Consider the following 23,746-nt stretch of genomic DNA (forward strand, 5'->3'; position numbering starts at 1 on the left):
TGTGTTTCAGGTACTTTAGCAAGCATTTATGCAAACTCGTTCTCGTGCTCGCAAGAGGACTTTAGATACAGCTGAGGAGACAGATGAAGTTCTTGATATTCCGGAGAAGTTAGATTTTGAGGATTCGGATTCAGGAACTGAGCAGAAAGAACCAGTAAACATGGGAGATCGTATTGTTCAAGCTGATCCAGCTCTTATGGATTTTTCTCGGCCTAAAATCGATGACATTCAGTCAAGCATCCTTCATCCGGCTATTCAAGCTAACACCTTTGAAATCAAGCCGGGCACTATTCAGATGGTGCAGAATTCTGTTTCTTTTGGAGGAGCGGCAACTGAAGACCCCAACATGCACATAAGGAATTTTGTCGAGATCTGCAGCACTTTTAAGTATAATGGTGTGACTGATGAGGCTATCAAGTTGAGGCTTTTCCCATTCTCACTGAGGGATAAGGCTAAAGACTGGTTACATTCTGAACCAGCTGGGTCCATCACTACGTGGCAAGATCTTGCGCAAAAGTTTCTGGTGAAGTTTTATCCAATGGCAAAGACTGCTGCTATGAGGAGTGCTCTTACTCAGTTTGCGCAGCAACCTACAGAATCTATGTGTGAGGCTTGGGAACGCTACAAGGAAATGTTGAGAAAATGTCCACATCATGGAATGCCGGATTGGATGGTGATCACTGGTTTCTATAATGGTTTGGGGGCCCAATCTCGGCCCATGCTCGATGCAGCAGCTGAGGAGCCTTATGGGCTAAAAGCTATACTGAGGCGTATAATCTTATCGAGACGATGGCTGCAAATGAGCATCAAAACCCAACTCAGAGGATGACGTCAGGCAAGGTAGCAGGTATTCTGGAAGTTGATGCAGCCACCGCTATTGCAGCCCAGCTCCAAGCGCTATCAATGAAGGTTGATTCTCTAGCTACGTATGGAGTTAATCAAATAGCTATGGTTTGTGAGCTTTATGCAGGTTCTCATGCTACGGATCAGTGTTCTCTTATCAACGAATCTGTTCAGTATGTGAATAATTATTAGCGACAACAGCAGCCTGTGCCAGCGACCTATCATCCTAATAACATAAATCATCCAAATTTCAGCTGGGGGAATAATCAGAATGCTATTCAGCCACCATATCAGCAAGGAGTGAGTAAACAGTTTAACCCACCTGGATTCCAGCAACCACAGCAGTATGCTACAAGGCAATCATATCCTCAACAGGGAAGTACAGCTGCACCCACTAGTGCTGATTTTGAGGAACTTAAGCTGTTGTGCAAGAGTCAGGCGGTTTCTATCAAGACCTTGGAAAATCAAATCGGTCAATTAGCCAATGCAGTGCTCAATCATCAACCTGGCACTCTTCCCAGTGACACGGAAGTACCAGGCAGGAAGGAAGCTAAAGATTAAGTCAAGGCTATTACCTTAAGGTCTGGAAAAGTGGCTGATGCTGAAAAGGCAAAGGAAGTCGAAGCTGAAGTTAGAGATGAAGAATCTAAGCAAAAGGAGAAAGCGGCGGAACCAAGGAAGAGTACTGTTGAACACACTCTGCCTGAGGCTAATACAGGGGAGAAACAGCTCTATCCTCCACCACCTTTTCCTAAGAGATTGCAGCAACAAAAGCTGGATAGACAGTTCGGGAAGTTTCTGGAGGTGTTCAAGAAACTTCACATCAATATACCTTTCGCTGAGGCTCTGGAACAAATGCCTAGTTATGCGAAGTTTATGAAGACTATTCTTGCAAGGAAGGTGAAACTGGATGACCTTGAAACCGTTGCTCTCACGGAAGAATGCAGCGCTGTTCTGCAGCAAAAGTTACCACCAAAACTGAAAGATCCAGGAAGCTTCACCATTCCTTGCACCATTGGCAATCTAACTTTTAACAAGTGCCTTTGTGATTTGGGAGCAAGCATTAATCTGATGCCGTTGTCGATCTTTAAAAAGCTGGATCTGCCTGATCCAAAACCCACATACATGTCGCTACAATTGGCTGACCGTTCCATTACTTACCCAAGGGGCATAGTAGAGGATGTGCTCGTCAAGGTGGATAAGCTCTTCTTTCCTACAGATTTTGTTATTCTGGATTTTGAGGAAGATAAGAAGATTCCCATAATCTTGGGGAGGCCTTTCTTGGCTACTGGCCGTACCTTGATAGATGTGCAAAAAGGTGAACTTACTATACGGGTCCAAGATCAGGATGTAACCTTCAATGTATTCAAGGCAATGAAATTCCCTACAGAAGATGAGGAGTGCTTAAAAGTGGATGTGATTGATACTGCGGTTACTTCGGAACTCGATCACATGCTAATGTCTGATGTATTGGAAAAGGCCTTAGTGGGGGATTTTGACAGCGATGATGAAGATAGCAACGAGCAATTACAATATCTGAACGCTTCTCCATGGAAGCGAAAGCTGGACATACCATTTGAATCTCTTGGTACTTCTGACCTTAAGAATGATGAAGGGAAGCTCAAACCATCAATAGAGGAAGCACCTACCTTGGAGCTCAAACCATTACCTGAACACTTGAGGTATGCTTTTTTAGGTGATTCATCTACGTTACCTGTTATTATTTCATCTGACCTTTCAGGTAGTGAGGAAGACAAGCTCTTAAGGATTTTGAGAGAATTCAAATCGGCTATAGGATGGACCATAGCAGACATCAAGGGGATAAGTCCTTCATATTGTATGCATAAAATTCTGCTAGAGGAAGGTAGTAAGCCAACTGTGGAACAGCAGCGAAGACTGAATCCCATCATGAAGGAGGTGGTGAAGAAAGAAATTCTGAAATGGCTAGATGCAGGCATCATTTATCCTATTTCTGACAGCTCGTGGGTGAGCCCCGTACAATGTGTACCTAAGAAGGGAGGTATCACTGTGGTTGCAAATGAAAAGAATGAGCTCATCCCTACTCGAACAGTTACAGGATGGAGAGTATGCATGGATTATAGAAAATTGAACAAAGCCACAAGGAAGGATCACTTCCCCCTTCCATTTATTGATCAAATGCTTGACAGATTGGCGGGACATGAGTATTTTTGTCTTCTGGATGGTTATTCCGGGTATAATCAGATTTGTATTGCACCAGAGGATCAGGAAAAGACTACCTTCACTTGTCCATTTGGCACATTTGCTTTTCGCAGAGTTTCGTTTGGGTTATGTGGCGCCCCGGCCACCTTTCAGAGATGTATAATGGCTATATTCTCTGACATGATTGGAAATAACGTCGAAGTGTTCATGGATGACTTCTCCGTCTTTGGACACTCATATGATGAATGTTTGAATAATCTGCGCGCCGTACTCAAAAGATGCGTGGAAACTAATTTGGTGCTTAATTGGGAGAAATGTCATTTTATGGTGCGTGAAGGCATTATCCTTGGGCATAAGGTCTCTAGCAAGGGTCTGGAGGTGGACAAGGCCAAGGTGGGAGTCATTGAAAATCTTCCCCCACCTAATTCTGTGAAAGGAATCCGTAGTTTTCTTGGTCATGCGGGTTTTTATCGGCGATTCATCAAGGACTTTTCAAAGATATCTAAGCCGTTGTGTAATTTGCTTGAGAAAGATGTGCCGTTCAAATTTGATGATGAATGTTTGGCAGCATTCGAGACTCTCAAGAACAGTTTGATCACTGCACCAGTTATTACAGCACCAGATTGGACAGAACCGTTTGAGATGATGTGTGATGCGAGTGATTATGCGGTAGGTGCAGTTCTGGGACAGCGCAAGAAAAATCTCTTCCATGTGGTCTACTATGCGAGTAAGACTTTAAATGGTGCCCAATTGAACTACACCACTACTGAGAAGGAGCTTTTGGCTATAGTCTTTGGCTTTGAGAAATTTCGATCTTATCTGCTTGGTACGAAAGTAACAATATTCACTGATCATGCAGCTATTCGCTATCTGGTTTCTAAAAAGGATTCGAAGCCGAGACTCATTCGTTGGGTGCTTTTACTTCAGGAATTTGAGTTAGAGATCAAAGATAGAAAAGGTACTAAGAATCAAGTAGCTGACCATCTCTCTAGGTTGGAGAATCCCGATTCTACTTCACAAGATAGGACGTTAATCAATGAATCTTTTCCGGATGAGCAGTTGTTTGCAATTCAGGAAGAAGAACCATGGTTTGCAGATATTGTAAACTATCTCGTCAGCAATATAATGCCTCCTAATTTGACATCCGCTCAAAAGAAGAAGTTTCTGCATGAGGTGAAGTGGTATATGTGGGATGAACCATATTTGTTTAGACAGGGAGCTGACCAGATCAGGAGATGTATCCCGTTCTGTGAGACGGAGGGGATATTACGAGACTGCCATTCCACGGTTTATGGTGGACACTATGGAGGTGAGAAGATGGCAACTCGTATTCTGCAAGCAGGTTTTTTCTGGCCTACTTTGTTCAAGGATGCTCATCAGTTTGTTTTAAGGTGTGATCGTTGCCAAAGAGTGGGAAATTTGTCAAGGAAGGATGAGATGCCATTAAATGTGATGCTTGAAGTCGAGGTCTTTGATGTATGGGGAATCAATTTCATGGGGCCTTTTATCTCATCTTGCAATAATCAGTACATCTTACTGGCAGTCGATTATGTCTCAAAATGGGTCGAAGTTAAAGCTTTACCGACAAATGATGCAAAGGCAGTGCTAAATTTTCTTCATAAGCAAATTTTCACAAGGTTTAGAACACCTCGGGTAATCATAAGTGATTAAGGATCACATTTTTGCAACCGTAAGTTCACTTCTATGATGCAGCATTATAATGTGAATCATCGAGTAGCTACTGCCTATCATCCACAAACAAATGGTCAAGCGGAAGTGTCTAACAGAGAGATAAAGCGTATTCTAGAGAAGGTTGTTTGTCCGTCAAGGAAGGATTGGTCTTTAAAGCTCGATGAAGCTGTTTGGGCTTACAGAACAGCATACAAAACTCCACTTGGGATGTCACCGTTTCAGTTGGTGTACGGTAATGGATGTCATCTACCGGCGGAGCTTGAGCATAAGGCCTACTGGGCATTGAAGAAGTTGAACCTGGATTTAGATGCAGCTGGTAAGAAAAGAATGCTTCAGCTTAATGAACTTGATGAATTTCGACTTCAAGCGTACGAGAATAACAAAATGTATAAGGAAAAGGTGAAGAGGTGGCACGATAGGAAGCTACATCCTAAGTTATTTGTGCCAGGGCAACAAGTTCTTTTATTCAACTCTCGGCTCCGACTTTTTCCTGGGAAGTTGAAATCAAGGTGGTCTGGACCTTTTATTGTCAAAACTGTGTTTCCACATGGAGCGGTGGAAATTTTTGAGAATGATTCAGACCAAGCATTCAAGGTTAACGGTCAGCGGTTGAAGCACTACTATGGGGACATGGCAAACCGAGAGGTGGTTAGTGCCATTTTGTTGACTACTTGAGAAAGGTACGGAACGTCAAGCTAATGACGAAAAAGAAGCGCTGCGTGGGAGGCAACCCATGAATTGTTGTTACAGGAACCCTTAGAAGTTAATAACCTATTCAAAAACACAAAAAAAATCAGAAAACAGGGGCTGAAATTTTTTTTTTCCAGAGACCCTCTGCGCGCCCGCGCAGCTATGCTGAGCGGCCGCGCATGGGTCGAGTTCCAGAAAATTTTTTTACAGTTCAGAAAAAAAAAACAAATAAAAACACAAAAACAGATTTAGCCCATAAACCCACGAATTGTTCCCACTACCCCATCATTTTATCCCTTAATTCCCAAACCCTAATCTAATCCACACCCTATATATACATACACTTATCCTACATATCTCCCATAAAACTTCCTACACTTAAACCCTCTCACAAACATCAAAAATCAGTTCTTACACACTTTTATTCATGAATCAATGGCACCCAAGAGAGCACGCACTATTGACAGCAGCAGCACAGTTCCTACTGCTGATTCATCGAGGGGTACTGCTGCAAGGCCTCGGTTAACTGACGGAGCTGCGGAGGAGGAGTACACTAGGCTGTTGGGGAAGCCGATTCTGAAGGAGAGGGGGTTTTTACCATCAGGGAGGGATGGTGAGTTGTTGCCCATGATTGTAGAGAAGGGGTGGATAGCTTTTTGTGAGTCACCCGAAGCAGTACCGATGAGCATTGTTCGCGAGTTCTACGCGAACGTGAAGGCTGAAAAGAATGGGTTTTCTGTAGTCCGTGGGCTGACGGTTGATTATCATCCTGCGGCGATTCGCCGTGTGATTGGACAGCGAGAGAGGAAGCCCGAGGAGGAGAACTGGTATGAAAAGACTGCTGAGGATTTTGACTTGGATTTGATTTGTGCGACTCTCTGTCGACCGGGCACAGTTTGGACCCGCAGTCCAGGCAATAATGAGTATCGTCACTTTCCGGCGATCGCCATGAACAGGTATGCCCATGCATGAAATGCATTTATATGTGCTAATATTTTGCCTTCTTCACATGCACACGAGGTCACAGTTGAGAGAGCACAGTTGTTGTGGGGAATTCTGCATGATGAGTACTATGTGGACCTTGGTGAGTTTATCTACCAAGGAATTCTGAAGTTTTTAAGGGGAGCAAAACATATGAACATCCCTTATGCATCCACGGTTACGAAGCTATGCCGAGCAGTGGGAGTGAACTGGCCGGCTCATGAGCAGTTGCAGTTGCCAGCAGCTCCGATTGATTCTGGCACTCTGAATGGGATGCAGGAGTGGACCGGTGGTGAGCCTGAGGAGCATGGGCTGGGTTATCGTCTTCCAGGAGGGCGTCCAGCACGAGGTGCTACTATGGCTAGGCCAGGGCGTGGTGAGGCTGGTTCTTCGAGAGCTCAGGAAGGTGCTGGGATGGGTGATGCCCAGTATAGGAGGCTTTCACGGCGGATGGATGCCATGTATGAGACGCAGAGCAGGTTTGCTCAGGAGCTCACCCTTGCGTTAGGGACTGCTTTTCGAGGCCTTGAAGCTGATATCCAGTGGCCAGTTTTTGGTGAGGACTCTGCATACCCACCGCCTGATACTCCACCCACTGAGGGTGATGATGATGATGACTCCGAGTAGGTATACCCTGTGTTCCTTTCTACTACTTTCACTGAGGACAGTGAAGATTTTTAGTTTGGGGGTGGTAGTTAAGGAATATTGTGTGTGTGTCATTTAGTTGCATATTCATGATAGTTTAGTTCATATAGTTGCATAATTTATGCCATTTAGTTTTTTTTTATGAATGTCATGTAGCTCATGCATTTACCATGATCCCTTTTGCAATGATTTGTCGACTGAATTGTGATATTGATGCGAGTGTAGTGATAGCATTAAAGTGATATTAAGTTGTGTAGGTTGATATGCATGCTAGAAACAATTGTAAGTCCACTAAGTCTTAAAGAATGCGTAAGGGCTAGATTGTTGTTATGATTTGGTTGTTTTCAAGGTCAATCTACTTATTATGCTTAGAATTCGATTATAGGTTCTTAGTGATAAAGACATGAAAAAAGAAAAAAAATTTGGAGAAAAAAATATGGAAGTTGTTGCTAGTTGTGGCTAGGCGTCAAATGGCTAGTAGCCGGCTCACATATGTTGCGAGTAGTCTAAGGTTGAGCAAGATGGAGTGAAACGCACTTGCTCAGAAGTTATTAAAAAAAAAAAAATTTGCATAATTGATCAAGAGTGGGCTCTTTGGTATTCGAGTTATTAAGTTCTTAGGGGGCTTTGTGCCTAGTGACCTAAGGCTTTTAGAGTCTGGGATCCGCTAACCTAACGCTCGTTACATGGATACCATTGTATAAGTCTTTTGTGGACCTCACTCATTGCACGGTCAAATAAGCATTTGAGTTGTAAATAAAAAGCACGATTCCGTAGTAAGCTCCAGAGTTCTTGTAGTGTTGTATATCACTTTGTGCCTAGAATTTTTATTCTTTGTATAATCGTAGGATTTCCTTGAGGATAGTCTAGTCATAGTAATTGGTCTAGTTCCGAAGCATATCTGTTAAGCATTTGCACACACCACGTTTCTGGCTGTATGTCCGTTTGCATGAGTTTATTGATCTTTAGTTGTCTAACTGCATTCGTTGAGATGTGACAATTTGGTTGGTTAATTGTAGTAAGGGGGATCGTTGCATTTTCATATAGATTGCATTCATGCATATTTTTATTTGTTTTTGAGTCTGTGACGCTTGAGGACAAGCATCGATTTAAGTTTGGGGGTGTGATAAGTGGCATTTTATACCACTTAGAACGTCTTAAAATGGCTTAAATTGGTGTCTTGAAATCAAGTATTTTGTGTATTTGATGCGTTTTTCTAGTGTTTATGCATTTCAGGGTATTAGTTGCATTTCGGGGGAGGAATCATCAAGAATAAGTCTTGGCATGTGTTCACCATTGCGAGAGGAAAGGAATGGGCAGATTACGGTGAAGAAACGGAGCAAACCTGGATTTTTTCCAGTAGAGGCCTGCGCGCCCGCGCAGCAATGCTGAGCGGCCGCGCAGCAACCTGCGCGCCCGCACAGCTATGCTGAGCGGCCGCGCAGGGTCGGGGAAAAAGATAAATTATTTTAGACTTCTACTTCTGTTTGGTTTCCAACTTCTATGTAATCTGAGTTTTATGGGACTATTATATAGGTAAATTTGAGACGTTTTCACGGAGAGTATTAAGGGGATTATGTTTTAGATTGTGTTTTACGCAAGAAGCGAAGGAGATAAGGAAGAAGACCGATTTAGCACACCGCAACGAAGAGGAAGCATATATTCTTGTGATTCTTGTTTCGTTGTAACGTTGGATGCTAGTTTTCTTGCTTTGACTTATTTACTCTTGTGACGTACTCTGTTTTAATATAATTAGTTTAGTTATTATTTTCTTGTGTTTGTTTGTCATGATTTCATATGAACCCATGATGGCGATAAGTTCTATTATGGGCTAATCGTGATCATGGGGTTGCAACAGATTTATTATGGAATTCTTTAGTTAATTGTTTAATACTTTAGTGTGTGATGATTGCATGATATCTAGTATTGGTTGTGCGTATTCGTCTTATGTGCGTCGCGAACATATAAGATAGGGTGTTAATCTCTTGTGAAGCGACGGTGGATCTTGAGATTTAGAACTTGCCATGCTAGCATAGGTTCATGTACGTGTGCATGATTAGTGGGTAACTCTAACAGTTTTATTTGCCCTATGTAATCAAAAGGAATAACTTGAGCTTAAATCGTTGTGTTGTCAATTTCTGTAGACATATAGGAACTCAACATAATTGATGACTATTCAACTTCTATCTTAATTGTGGATGCTTGGTAGAATGGTATTAGTACAATGAAAGTTGGCTTTTATCAGTTTCGTGTTATTCGATTAACATCATCACTGTCATATGCTAAAGGTAATAACAATGGCTATAGAAGAAAGTAATAATGAAGTTGTGATCTCATGAGTGTTTTATTATTGATAAATTGAAGTGTTAGTTAAGTGGTTAATTAAGTAGTTAATTATAGTTAATATTTAATCAACAATTTTAAGTGTTATTATCTTAACATTGAGAAGTAATCATACATTGGTGAGTGAGTTTAATTAGACAATAATTTAGTCTGAGTCTCTGAGGGAACGAACTAGAAAGTATTCTATATTACTTGCGAACGCGTATACTTGCGTGAATATTAGCGCGTGTTTTCGCCCTAACAACAACTCCATTCTGCTGTGGAGTTCCAGGTGCAGAAAATTCCTGCTTTATTCCATGCTCTTTATAGAACTCTTCCATGATTGAATTCTTGAACTCAGTGCCATTATCACTTCTTATTATTTTAACAGAATCCTTGACTAATTTATCCAGATGTCTAACATGATCAGTTAGAGTAGATGCAGTTTCATTCTTCTTGTGCAAGAAATACACCCAAGTGTATCTTGTGAACTCATCTACTATAACCATAGCATATTTCTTCTTTGCAATGGACATGACATTGACTGGACCAAATAGATCAACATGGAGTAAGTGATAAGGCTCAAGAATTGAGGATTCAGTTTTGCTCTTGAATGAAGATTTTCTTTGTTTTGCCTTTTGACATGAGTCACAAAGACCATCAGGAGCAAATACTGATTTTGGCAGTCCTCTCACAAGATCTTTCTTTACTAGCTCATTTATGTTGTTGAAATTTAAAATAAAGAGTCTCTTGTGCCAATTCCAACTTTCTTCAATTTATGCTCTGCTTAACAGACAGATTGCAGAACCATCAGAATTTGTTGAAAGTCTGGCTTCATATATGTTACCATGTCTGTAACCTTTCAGAACCACTTTGCCTGTAGAATTACATACAACTTCACAGTGTTCTTCAAAGAAATCCACATGATAACCTCTGTCACAGATTTAACTCACACTTAGCAGATTGTGTTTAAGTCTTGAGACAAGAGCTACTGTTTCAATTATGACATTCCCAAGATTGATATTGCCATATCCCAGAGTTTTTCCCATGTTGCCATCTCCATAAGAAACTCCTGGGCCAGCTTTCTCCACAAAGTCTGATAGTAGGGCTTTGTTTCCAGTCATATGTCTTGAACATCCACTGTCCAGAACGAGGATGTTTTTCCTGTTGCCCTGCAATCACAAAGACCACTATTGGTTACTTTTAAGGACCCAGACTTGCTTGGATCCTTTGGCCTTTTTAAGTTTGTTAGCATTTGCAGCGAATTTAGTTTCAGAGTTTATACTAACATGCTTTTTATCAGACTTTATATCAGACTTTGCATCAGAATTTATATTAGAAGGAATTACACTAACTTTCTTTAAAGAAGGTTTTATTTGATAATAATCATAGTACAAACTATGATATTCCTTACAAGTATAAATAGAATGTCATAAACTACCACAATGAAAATAAGGATGTTGTGGTTTAAACCTAACAACTGACTCTTAACTCCTGATCTAGGAGGTAAAGAGTTTATATCTTTATTCTTCATGCAAAAAGAAGCAAGATGGTTAGAGTTTCCACAATTATAGCATTTCTTTCTAGGAGCATTAGGAACATGCATACAATTATTGCTTTTATTCACACCTTCCTTTCCATTCCTATTTTTTCTAGCTTCCTTTACCTTGTTTACATTTTTAATCTCTTTCAGCTTATACTTAAGCTGCTTCTTTAGAAGTTCATCTCTAACATATAAAGCCTCATCTATTTCTTTCTGAGTTTGATGGAATATAACTAACTTTTTTTCTAAGTAGTCATTTCTGTTTTTAAGAGCAAGACTTTCGGATTTTAATTTTTCATTTTCTAAAGTCTGATCTCTAAAACTAATGAACATAGTTTTCAGATATAATCTTAGCACAGAAATATCATCAGTATGAAAAACAAGAGTTGAATGAGGTACCTTTAATTCAGCAGTTCCAGAACTGCTATCAGCATTTGCCATCAAGGCATAGTTCACCTCTTCTTCAGAATCTGAAGTGTCTGCCCAGTTTTTCTTCTTTGTGATAAGTGCCTGGCCTTTATCACTTTTTCCTTTCTTGCAGTCAAGAGTGATGTGGCCTCTTTCACCATAATTGTAGCATTTGACATTTGAGTTGTCTCCTCTGTTAGACTTTCCTCCTTTGCCTTCAGACTTTCTGAACCCTTTCTTTTCAGAACTTCCACCTTTCCTGGAAAACTTCTTACCCTTTCTCAATTTCTTGTAGGCTATATTTGTGATACCCTTCACCATAAGAGCACACAGTTGCATCATCTCTGCATCAACATCCACTTCAGATAAATTTTCAGATTCTGAATCATCATCATCAGAATATGATGACTCTGAATCAGATTGTATGATGAGAGCCTTTCCTTTGCCCCTCTTTGAGACAACCACTTTAGGAGTTTCCTCCTCAGCTTTAAGTGGAACTGTCTTTGACTTTCTTCCATGCCTTTTGCTCCTTTGATCCATCTCAAGTTCATGAGTCTTGAGCATACCATAAATTTCATCAAGAGTAGTTTCAGTAAGGTCATAGTTGTCTCTTATGGTAGTAGACTTCAAATCCCAATTTTCATGAAGAGCTAAAAGGAATTTTAGATTTTAATCTTCAAGATCATATTCCTTATACACCAGTGACAGATCATTCAAGAGTTTGGCAAACCTGTCCTATAAATCAGTTAATGACTCATCAGCTTTTGAGTCAAAGTGCTCATACTCTTGTGTGGGTATAGTCTTCCTGTTCTTTTTTATGGCTTTAGTTCCCTGGCATCTTGTCTCCAAAACATCCCATATTTCCTTTACAGTCTTGCATCTAATTACCCTGTTTGACATGACATTGTCAATTGCACTATGAAGCAGATGCCTTACCCTTGCATTATTGCCAATAGATGAGATGTCTTCAGGTGTGTAATCACCTTTCTCCTTTGGTATCATCTTTGCTGGTTGATTAGCAACTGCAACAGAGAGCTTGGTAGGCTTATATGGTCCATCATTAATTCTATCAAGGTATTCTGGATTTGTGGCTTCCGAAAAATATAGCCATCTTTACCTTCCATATAGGATACTCAGATGCTCTCAGTATGGGAACCCTAATACTCTCATATCGACTATGTGTTTGATTTTTTTGAGTATCTTGAGTTTTAATGGGCTTAGTTGGAGTTTTTGTTTCGTCAGACATGATTGTAAACTGGATCTCATTGTTTGTATATCAACAGAGATGCTCTGATACCACTTGTTAGGTCACACAACACTATAGAAGGGGGTTGGATATAGTGTTTATACAATCAAATCGATTTAGAACACAAGTATGTAACAGTAATCAAGTTTATTCATTATAATAAGCTCTATTACAAAGTAGGTTAAACTACTCTCTCAGTGATGAACAATATCACTAAGAGCTGCTAGGTTACAATGAATAATGTTTTCGTGAATGATAACACATATAGTGTAAACCCTAAGCCGTGTTTATATATTACACAGTTACAAGATATCTTCTAATTGATATGGAATATAATTCTGTCTCCAAAAATATATCAATCAGATATTATTCTTTTACAAGTCTTCAAGCTGTCCAACTCTTCATGCATATCTTCTTTTGTAAATCAGCTACATTCCTTATCTGAAGTACCCGCACTTAAGATCCTGACGGCCTTAAGTTCTGATATAAGTTCTGACTTCAGTAAGTCCTGATTTCTAGTAAGCTCTGATATTAAGTTCTGAAACTAAACACAACAGATTAGACATGACATCACAAATATATCTAATTGTTGACAATGATTCAGATATTACCTGATGAGTCACAAGGAAATGTCTTCACAGACATTAGAAGGAAACTTTGATCTTTATGCTAAATTCTTTGGATCATTATTTACCTTCCCAGAGTTCAAATCTGGAACCCTAAAAGGAAAAATAGCAACTTGTAGATTATGACTCAGATTCATCTGACGAATCTAATAAGGATGGGGATTTGCACCTGTAACCTCCTTAAGGATGGCAAATGTAATTTTCCTTTCATGTACAACTGGATTTTGGAGCTAAAAGAGGAGTGATACAATTGTAAGAATGAGTGTAAACACGAGTGGAGAGAAGAGTGAAACACTTGTGAGGTACACGAAACAGGATCACACACTCACAGTGAGGAAGAAAGAGAAACACCATATCCCATTCCCGATCCCTAAACATGGTTCTCGATACTTCAGGTCTCAAATCTGTTTATGGTTGGAACCTAACATTGGCAGATTGGATTAGAATACTTTGAGACCTAACCAGTTGGGACATAATAATTGGTAACAATTGGTGATCTCACAGTTGGGAGGTATAGGGAGTTGGGAATATTGGTTAACATGATGATCAACAATGAAGCCATTTTGTAGAATTTCATGGGACATGGTTGATCAGACTTTGGCTTGTTATTTTTCTTCCAACCAAGTGAAATATGAGAACTCCTTCAGACAACAGCATGCATTCCTTCTCTAAGGGGGATATAAAAGCTTAAGTAATAGTTTGGAGGATTCCTCAACTAAGGGGGAGAAATAGCAGGAAGGAGGAAAAAGGTAAAGCACATGTACACTACACCACACCATTATTGTTTGTAACTATGGATCCTATTATACGGGAGAGGTGGTAAACACAAGGTGATTTCCTAGTGATCAGAAGAAGTGGTTTGGTTCATCAATATTCTTCATAAGGGGAGAAGCTATTTTCCAAAAGGGGAGTACCATTAGTTCTTATTTACAGATCCTATTGTACGGGAGAGGTGGTAGACGAAGGTGATCTCCTTTAAGCAGTTGATTCTCATAAGGGGAGAAGCAAGAGAGATATGCGCTTCTCAACAGGAGACGTGGCTGTACAAAAGAAGCTGCTGATGATTACTTCAAGACTGAGAAGTATTATCTGGCAGAGATTTGAAGAACCAAGGAAATGAAGATGAAACTACTTGAAGATCAGTTCAGTGCTAGAGGAACAAGCATCTTTCATTTCAGTTACTCAATAAATCTGGAAATGCAGTATTTGATCCAGAAAACTAGTAGCATTATTTACAAGTCCTGGTACATTACTTTTTCTAGTTGTTAGTTGAGTTATCCTCTCTATTTAATTTGTTTGTTAGATTTAAGAATCAAATAGGGGGAGATTGTTGGTGAGACTGCGTAGCTGTATGAAATGTTACGTGATAACTCAACACGATAACAACACTAGAACATGACAGGTTAATAATACTACGTCTACACAAGAAATCAGGAAGAATGAAGACAAGGCAAATACAAAGAATCAGAAGATTAGAAGAAGGCCTGAAGTCTATTTATATGTCACTAAAAGAAGTTCATTAATATGATCATGCCTCAGTGAAGAAAAAAGGTTAAAGACTTTCAGGGTTTCAGAAATGTTGAAGATTCAGTATACAAGTGCTACCGGAAGATTTCAGTGTATTGGCATTGATTGAAGATAGACAGTGTTCGAAGCATAGGAGTCTGAAGAATTGAAGACAGGGTATAGACAGAGGTTAATGAAGACATTTCTAAAGTACCATATAGGATTCCAGTGAAAGTACAGTTGTTTATTGACAGTCAGTGTCTGAAGCGATAAAGTTGTTACAAGCTTAACAATGTTATCAAGTCTATAATACGAAGACCTGAATCGGGGTTAGTCGTCTGTGAACCAGACCAGTTGCACTGGGCATCAACAGCTCATGAAAGGAATCTGGGTATTATTTTTAGAAGAATTGTTAAGTTGAGGAACGTACTTGGATTGAACATTTATCTGTTAAAGTACGAGAAGCGGTGCGCGGGGTATACAGCTAAACAACTCAGGGGACTGGCGAAACTCAAAGTTTAATTGTTAAATTAAATAAATTTATTTAATGGACTTTAATATAATTTATTTAATAAACTTAAAATGATTTATATTGTAAACTTTAAATAAGTTTATTTTATAAATCTAAATTAGTTTATTTATATAAGTTATATTTAAGTTAATTTCATAAATTAATTTAGTTACAATTTAAACTAAAAGAAAAGAAAACAAAAAAAAACAAAAAGAAAAGAGAAAACAAAAAGAAAAAGAAAACAAAAAAAAAGAAAATCAAAAAAGAAAATCAAAAAGAAAATCAAAACAAATAACAGGAAATGAAATAACAAAGTACAAGTTAGTTTGTTTTGGTGTGTAGTTGTCGCCACACAGATGTAAACAAATAAACTGAATATATATGTCCAAGGCATCGCCACAGATTGTTTACTCTTGGTCGCAATAGACAAAATCAAGACAAGTAAATGTACCGTACTTCATCATGGTCGCCACAGAACAATATACTTGGTCGCTACAGAAGTGCCTCTCCTCAACCACATAATTTTATTGGATAAAAAGGCTACACTTTGCAGCAGAAAAGAGCAGGCATTCAAATTGGATTAATTTATGTTCATCTTCTCTCCTAAGAGAGTAGTGAAAATGGCAGCAAAGATTTACAGAGAAGCTCAAACTTTTTGTATATCCGTTTACCTTATCACCGGAGTAACGTTATAATTCCCGATTTAACTCTTGTATATTTTAGGGGCATTATAATCGTTACTTGATAATTAAATCCTAGTACAAACAAAAGCTAGATCATTGTATAGGATTTGATTTGTAAATCTTTGTAGTAGCTAGGAACTTTATTGTTCTTAGATTGTAGTCGGTTAATTTATTTACCGGTGTTTAATATATTTGAGATGTCATGTCTAATCTGATTTGTGTTTAGTTTTCAGAAATTAACAACAGGACATATCAGAACTTACTGAAGTCAGAACTTAATATGAGAACTTAAGGCGTCAGAAGATATATATCAGTACTTAAGTGCGGGAAGACTTCAGATAAGGAATGCGGCTAATTTACAGGAGAAGATCTGGACTAAAATAGAAGAAGATATGCATGAAGAGTTAGAGGACTAGAAGACTTGTAAAAGATATCTGATTGATATATTTTAGGAGACAGAATTATATTTCATATCAATTAGAATATATCTTGTAACTATGTACTATATAAACACAGCTTAGGGTTTACACTATATGTGTTATCATTATCAAGAAACATTATTCATTGTAACCTAGCAGCTCTTATTGATATTTGTTCATTACTGAATGAGAACAACAGTTCTATTGTAACAGAGTTTATTTGAATATACTTGATCTTTGTTACATACTTTTGTTGAAATCAATTTGATTGTATAAACACTATATTCAACCCCCTTGTATAGTGTTGTATGACCTAACAAGTGATATCAGAGCTTCTCTGTTAACACACATACAGTAAAGATCCAAATAATCACGTCTGAAGAAACACAAGCCCCAACTAAGCCCACCAAAACTCAAGAAAATCAAAACACTCAAACCCACAGTGGATATGAGACTATTAAGGTTCCCATACTGAGACCTTCTGAGTATCCCATATGGAAAGTGAAGATGGCTATATTTCTGGAAGCTACAGATCCAGAATATCTTGACAGAATTAATGAAGGACCATATAAGCCTACCAAGCTCTCTGTTGCAGTTGCTGATCAACCAGAAAAGACCATACCAAAGGAGACAAGTGAATACACACCTAAAGATATCTCATCTATTGCCAAGGATGCAAGGGTAAGACATTTGTTGTATAGTGCAATTGATAATGTCATGTCAAACAGGGTAATTGGATGCAAGACTGCAAAGAAGATATGGGATGCTTTGGAGACAAGATGCCAGGGAACTGATGCAATTAAAAAGAACAGGAGAACTATACTCACTCAAGAGTATGAGCACTTTAACTCAAAAGCTGATGAGTCATTAACTGATTTATATGACAGGTTTGTCAAACTCTTGAATGATCTGTCACTGGTGGACAAGGAATATGATCTAGAAGATTCAAATCTAAAATTCCTTTTAGCTCTTCCTAAAAATTGGGATTTGAAGTCTACTACCATAAGAGACAATTATGACCTTACTGAAACTACTCTTGATGAAATTTATGGTATGCTCAAAGACTTATGAACTTGAGATGGATCAAAGGAGCAAGAAGCATGGAAGAAATTCAAGGACAGTTGCTCTTAAAGCTGAGGAGGAGTCTCCTAAAGTTGTTGTCTCAAAGAAGGGAAAAGGAAAGGCTCTCATCATAAAGTCTGATTCAGAGTCATCAAATTCTGATAATGATGATTCAGAAACCGAAAGTTTATCTGAAGTTGATGTTGATGTAGAGATGATGCAACTGTGTGCTCTTATGGTGAAGGGTATAACGACTCGTATATTTTTATATTTAATTAAAGTGTAATTATGGAATTATTAAATGAATAATATATGTGTATAACTTTTGTCAACTATGTATTGTTTTACTTTTATCTATGTGTGTGAATTATGGTGTCCAGGGAGGTTCGTATAATTAATTATGGACTTGTATTGACTTGTTTTCACTTTTAAAAGTGGATTTAATACAAGTTTATCTGTGTAAATATGTGGATTGTCTCTAAAATTATTGTTATGACTTTATAATCTCAATAATTATTTTTGGGATTTTACAAAATTCAGAAATCAATATTTCATCAATTATTTAACCCTGTATGATTTTCTGATTGCATTTATCTGTAAAATCCGTATTTAGTTCCAGAGTTCTTCAAAAATCATGAAATTCATATTTATGTAAGTTGGGAATATTCCGAGAATTTTAAAATTATTTTGGAAATTTTCGGGATTCATTTCATCCACGCGTCGTTTCATTATTTGTTAAAAACGGGTATAAAGTACATTTTAGAAATTGTTTTAAAATTACAAAATTGACATTTTTATGAACTTCGGGATATTTATAATAATTTAAGACTGTTTCCATAATTTTCGGAAATCATTTTAAGTGCACCTCGGTTCCTATATGTCAAAAAAATAGAATAAAAATAAGGCTCACAGGCGGTAAAAAGAACACGTGGCAAACAAGAAGAGATGGGGCGGTGTGTTTTGTATACGTGTCAAACAGTTGGTTTTTCTTTTAAAAAAAAGAAAAAGAAGAGATAAACACAATTGTGTTTACCCCTCCCTGTTTTCCCCTCAGTCTCGCCGTATCTCTCATCTCGGTTTTAAAATCGGATTCTGGTTCTCTGCGGTTGCCCGACTCCGTGATGCGTACATGTAGGTATGCACAGTTGTTGTGTGTAGCTTCGTTGTACCCTGTCTCTGCCCCGCTGTTACGCCGCCGTAGTCATCCAACTCCGGTTGGTTCTATTAGTTCAGTCATGTTTCTTTAGCTTGGTTGTATATACATGTATCTATAGATATATGTTTTACAGTTGAGTGTGTTGTGCTATTGCGATTTCTTATTTTGTTCCTCCGGTTGCCGCTGGAATAATTCCGGCGAGGTGGCCATGTTTGTTGGTCGTGTCCCTATGCTCCCCTGTTTCTCTGTTTGGGCTGGGTTATTGGGCCTATTAATTGGGCCTTGCTGTTGGGCCACAAATGTTAAGGCTGATTGCATACAATTGGTTCTGATATTTTAATTTGATTTTGCAGGAATTAATTGATTAAATTTTGTGAAATAAATAATCGCTTTCGGGAAATTAATTTTATAATCGGTGAAATACGCGTTGGAAACCCGAAACTAATCGGGTACCCGCGGATTTTACCGCCGTTCGCGATGAATTTAGACGAGCGGACGGTGGACGATGATGATGTTTATCTGAGTCCTAATATTTGCAAATAAATAAATATGAATAATAATTAATAATTGTAATTATATTGAAATTTGGAAATGCGTGGAACTGTAATCGTTATGATTGAGTTGAATTGGAGGTTGGGAATTGTATCTGGATTAATTGTGGGATGTTTGTTGTTGATTTGACGTCGAGCTGGTCGACGGGTAGTTCGGTAAACAAAGGAGACGCTGCCCGATTTCTGGGAAATCGAACTATGGAAATACGGGAACGTATCCGGTGATTATCGGGGCGTCAAGTAACTATATATATATGTGTGTATTTATTACGAAACTTGATTGTACGGTGTGATGAACTATTTTGCCAAATCGATGACCTTGATTTCGTAAAATTATGAGTATACGTATTTTCTAAAAATGAACAAACCGAGTTCTCGAGAACGTGAACCCTGACTATTGGATGTGTTATTGTATTGTAATAATTTATATAAATACGAGTTGGGTTTGAATATCGTTGGGTAGAATTGGTGTTGAGGATATGTCAAGCATACCTAGACGTCTAACGTAGGGTATTTCGGCTCTATAGGTTCTGGTCGAAGGACTCAGGAATTGCTATCGAATTAAGATAATCTAGTGATCAGTCGGCAAGTGCCTCGAGGTTCCCAAGCAAAGAAACCTGAGAGTCCTGGATTCTATCTTGATGTAGATTGCTGCGAAGCAGGGATGTCTTCTAGTGAGACAGTCATTTTTCCATGAGAGCCTGAACGTTGAAGTCTATCAAAATCAGTTAGAGATGGTCGTAAAGCTCTGCAAGGCCAGTACCCCTGACCATTCTTTTATGGTTCAGTGCATATGAATAACTAAATGTTTTACTTTCGTAATGGAACATAAACGTTTTAAGTTACGTACCCCCTATATTTGAAAATGTTATTTTAAATTATGTTTTTGGGGAAGAGTAACTTCTGAAAACACCTATCTCTAAACGTGATTTAAATGAAAAGAGGATTTGAATAGTGTGTTGTGACAGAATTGGTTTTGAAAAAAGAGATTGGTAAAAGTGATGATTTTGAAAACTGGATTAAAACGATCGGATATGGGATACATTGGGGCCAGAGTAGGCCTATTGAGGTGGCGTAAGAGGCTAATTCGGTTGCGCGCACTGTATAACCGATTAGTCCAGCAGGTCAGAGACCTAGCTAGTCTCTGAGTTTCAGAACAGGTAAATGGGATGGCAGTTGGAGCCATCTAGTGTTGATAGCCTGATCAGCTGTCTTCACATATCTGCTACGTATCTGATTTTGTTTTGTGATTCGCGTAAGGGCATGAGTAGTTGATATAGCGGATTTGGAAGTGAAAATGGCATGCTAGAATTATTTTCCGGTATTTATGCACAACACACTACTGACGTTGTTATTTTACAGAGCATGCTAGTTTTGATATCCAGTTTATATCTGTTTTACATGTTTCTAACGAGTTATGAATTCTGTTCCTATAACTGCTTTACTTTAAACTGTTTTGCTTGTTATTCATATAGCGGTATTGCTGAGCAAGCAATTGCTCACCCTTGAAAAATGTTTTATATATGTATTGCAGATGCCTAGGAGATTCTCGAGTGGTAGTCGGGGCAGGGTTCCAGTTCCCTTCGTGTCAGACTCCTCTGAGCTGGTTGTGTTGGACCAAGGGTGGTCTGTTGAGTTGTTGTGTTAAGTTAGCTGCGTCAGGACGATTGTCGTAAGTCGGTTCTTATTAGTTGTAACCTAAATCATACTTAAACCTGGAAAAGTCTTGGTAAAAAGGGGTTGTAGTTATATCCTATTATTGAATTGTTTATCTTTTGATTGTTGTTGATGACGTCAACTGCTGACTCCGGGGTTGAGGCCGTCACAGTTGGTATCAGAGCCACATGTTTGAGTCCCTGATTTAAGTTATGGGTAGAGTCAAAAGAGTGAAGAAGGGTTCGTAGACAGATGTGAGTCAGCAACTTAATCAGAGGAGCAAGTCTATGAGTTTAGTTAAGGGTTTCGGAAGCGTAACCCTGACGTTTATTGAGGATTGACTGGAGCTGCCCTAGTTTAGAGTACGTCTCCTTTGCATATGTATTATTAGTAAGGTTCTATAGAGATTTCTAGATTCCCTTTTGAGAATTCGAGTCTGATTGAGCGAATTCAGCTTCTGAGCAGACCTTTGATGTGTCAGCTGAAGAGACGCCAACGTTATTTCTAAATATCGCAATTTCTGTGTCGAGGAATGTTATTGGACTGATTGTGTGACCTTGGTGAGTTCGGATAGCGTGATAATAGTCAAGGGTTGTTATGGCGACTAAGTTTGGAAGTGACTGTGAATTAGAACGGGAGGTGATATCTTTGAACTCTTTTATTCCTTCCTTGAAATGTATTTTGCTTCTAGAGTAATTATTTTCTATTCCATAAGTTGTTTACTTTTCCTGTGAGAAAGTTATGAACCCGAAGTAAGCTACTTAGGGTTCTATCGACCTCAGTACAAATCAGATTCTTTCTTTTCTATTTGCGAACTCCTTATCTGAGCATTGTTTCTTTCCTCGGTGATTTTTTCGGATGATTGGGGGCAAACAATGCATATGAATTGACCATTTGTCTATGTGACAAAAGGGTCTGGTGGGACGCCACCAAGTTATGTATTGCGAACTGTGCGGTACTAAGACTGGCCATCTTATGTACTGGTATGGTTGCTTTCAGTCATACCTATGTTTTCTTCTCTTGTCCTCCCCGTATTATTGATTCTTTGACTTTGACATTTCATTTGAAGCCCCCAGCCAGTGGATTGTCAGTAGCTTTTGTAATTAGACAGTCCTGGTCTTCGAAAGTAATTGAGAGTTAACTTTCTGGAGGAAATAAAAGATGTACATCGGATTGCCAGCTATCTCAGAAATGATAATAGTAGAGAGGATTCATGATTCGATATTGAAAGTTACGATTTTAGAAAATTTAACCCTGTGAAAGATAGGGTATGGTAGGAGATAAGAAGTCGCCTTGGGAAGAAAGGGTAATTCTGTGATTGATGAATCACTTGAGGGTGATAAGAAATCATTCCTAGAGGAATAGTTGGTTGAACTTTGGGCCATGGTGCCTAGAGGAATCTAGCATTCCTTAAGCTTGACTTGAATGGCTAGTGGGTTCTGTATAATTGGTGGTTGTTATAGCCGGCCAAGTTTCATTATATACCAGATTGGTGTTAATGAGGTAATAGAGCAGTGACGGGAAGTGGTTAGTTGCTGTTGTATTAAAGAGTCATGCTACGGTGCTAGTTTCTTTGTATTTTAGTTTTCCTGAACTGTTATTGGTTCTGCTACTGTCATTGTTGCTATGATTGCTAGTGCTATTAATCTAGATTTCTTTTGCACATGGACCCTAATATTAAGGACATGGGTAATTTATTGGGCAGCATTTTCCTGATACAGGTGCACTGTTTAAAAAATGGTGATATTTTGTTATGTTTTAAATAAATTTATTTATATGTCTCAGGAAAATGCCACCTAAGAAAGCTACCCAGTCTACAGAAAATAGTAGTAGTTTTGCGAATGGTCCAACTATAAATGAAATTCTAGATTTGTTGCGTCAGCCGTAGCAACAACAGTTGCAGTTAATCTAACAGGTTTAGTGGCGGTAACTACTGTTGCAGTAGCAACAACAAGGAGTGAACCCAAGTGTTTATTTCAAATCTTATCAGAATGTCAACCTCTCTGAGTTTAAAAGTGAACCTAATCCGGTAACTGTTGGAGCATGATTAAAAGAAATGGAGGAAGTTTTCAACCTCGTGCAAGTAAATGATAACCGTAAGACTGATTATGTAAACTATTTCTTAAAGGATGAAACAAATTACTGGTAGGAATCAACCAGAGTGTTAGAAGGAGAAGGCCCTGTTCCATGGGCTAGGGTTACTAAGTTGTATTGGAAAAGTATTTCCCAGGTTGTGTGTGAAGTCAAATGGAGATTGGGTTTTTAGAATTAAAACAAGGTGGAAGAAGTGTGCTGGAATTTGAGGCCAAGTTTACAGAACTGGCCCGATTAGTTCCTGAGTATGTAAGTACGGAGAGTCAAAAGGCAAGGAGGTTTCAACAAGGATTGAAACCTGAAATTCGTAGAGGAGTTGTGGCTTTGCAACTCGAGACATACTCCTCTATGGTTCAGGTCACCCTGGTAATGGAAGGTGGCCAGAAGTTGGTTGTTAAGGAAGAGAATGATAAGAAAAGGAAGTCTGGTGGTGCTAGGGACAAGGCAGATCAAGAAGAATCTAGTCAAGTATTGTAGAATCAGTTTGGCCGAAACAGGAGTAAGAGGTTCCTGAGATAGAGTTTTTCTCAGGCTAGGTCTAGTGCTACTTCAGTTGTTTCCACGCCAGTTCAGTCAGTCAAGTGAGCAGTGGATTGCAAGTCCTCTGAAATGAGACACAATGGTACGTGCAAGAAGAATGTGCGATGTTTCAGGCATAGACATAAGGGTCATTATGCATCGAAATATAATTCGGAAATCCAGGAATATGTATCGTATTTATGGAAAGAGTGGCCATATTGCAAGAAGTCGTAGAATGGTTATTCAAGTTATTACATCTCAAGGGCCAACATTCAGCTCAGCTAGAGATAGAACTTTCAAAAGAACCGAGAAATCAAGCGGTTAGAAGTTGGATGTAGTTGCAGTTAATCTGACCCCTCTAAGCTAGAGGGGTTTGGTGTGATTTTAAGATTGAGTTGGTTGCCCTGTAGTA

At 38.8% G+C, this 23,746-nt stretch overlaps 1 non-coding gene across 1 annotated transcript; it reads right to left on the reverse strand.

Moving 5' to 3' along the window:
* Positions 1–553: 553 nt before the first annotated feature.
* LOC141694905 (small nucleolar RNA R71) lies at positions 554–660 on the reverse strand. Its single transcript, XR_012564184.1, has one exon. It is a non-coding gene; the product is annotated as a small nucleolar RNA R71 (small nucleolar RNA).
* Between the last annotated feature and the right edge of the window lie 23,086 nt (positions 661–23,746).

Source organism: Apium graveolens, chromosome 10 (assembly GCF_009905375.1).
Source record: "Apium graveolens cultivar Ventura chromosome 10, ASM990537v1, whole genome shotgun sequence".
In the NCBI taxonomy this organism is placed as follows: Eukaryota; Viridiplantae; Streptophyta; class Magnoliopsida; order Apiales; family Apiaceae; genus Apium; species Apium graveolens.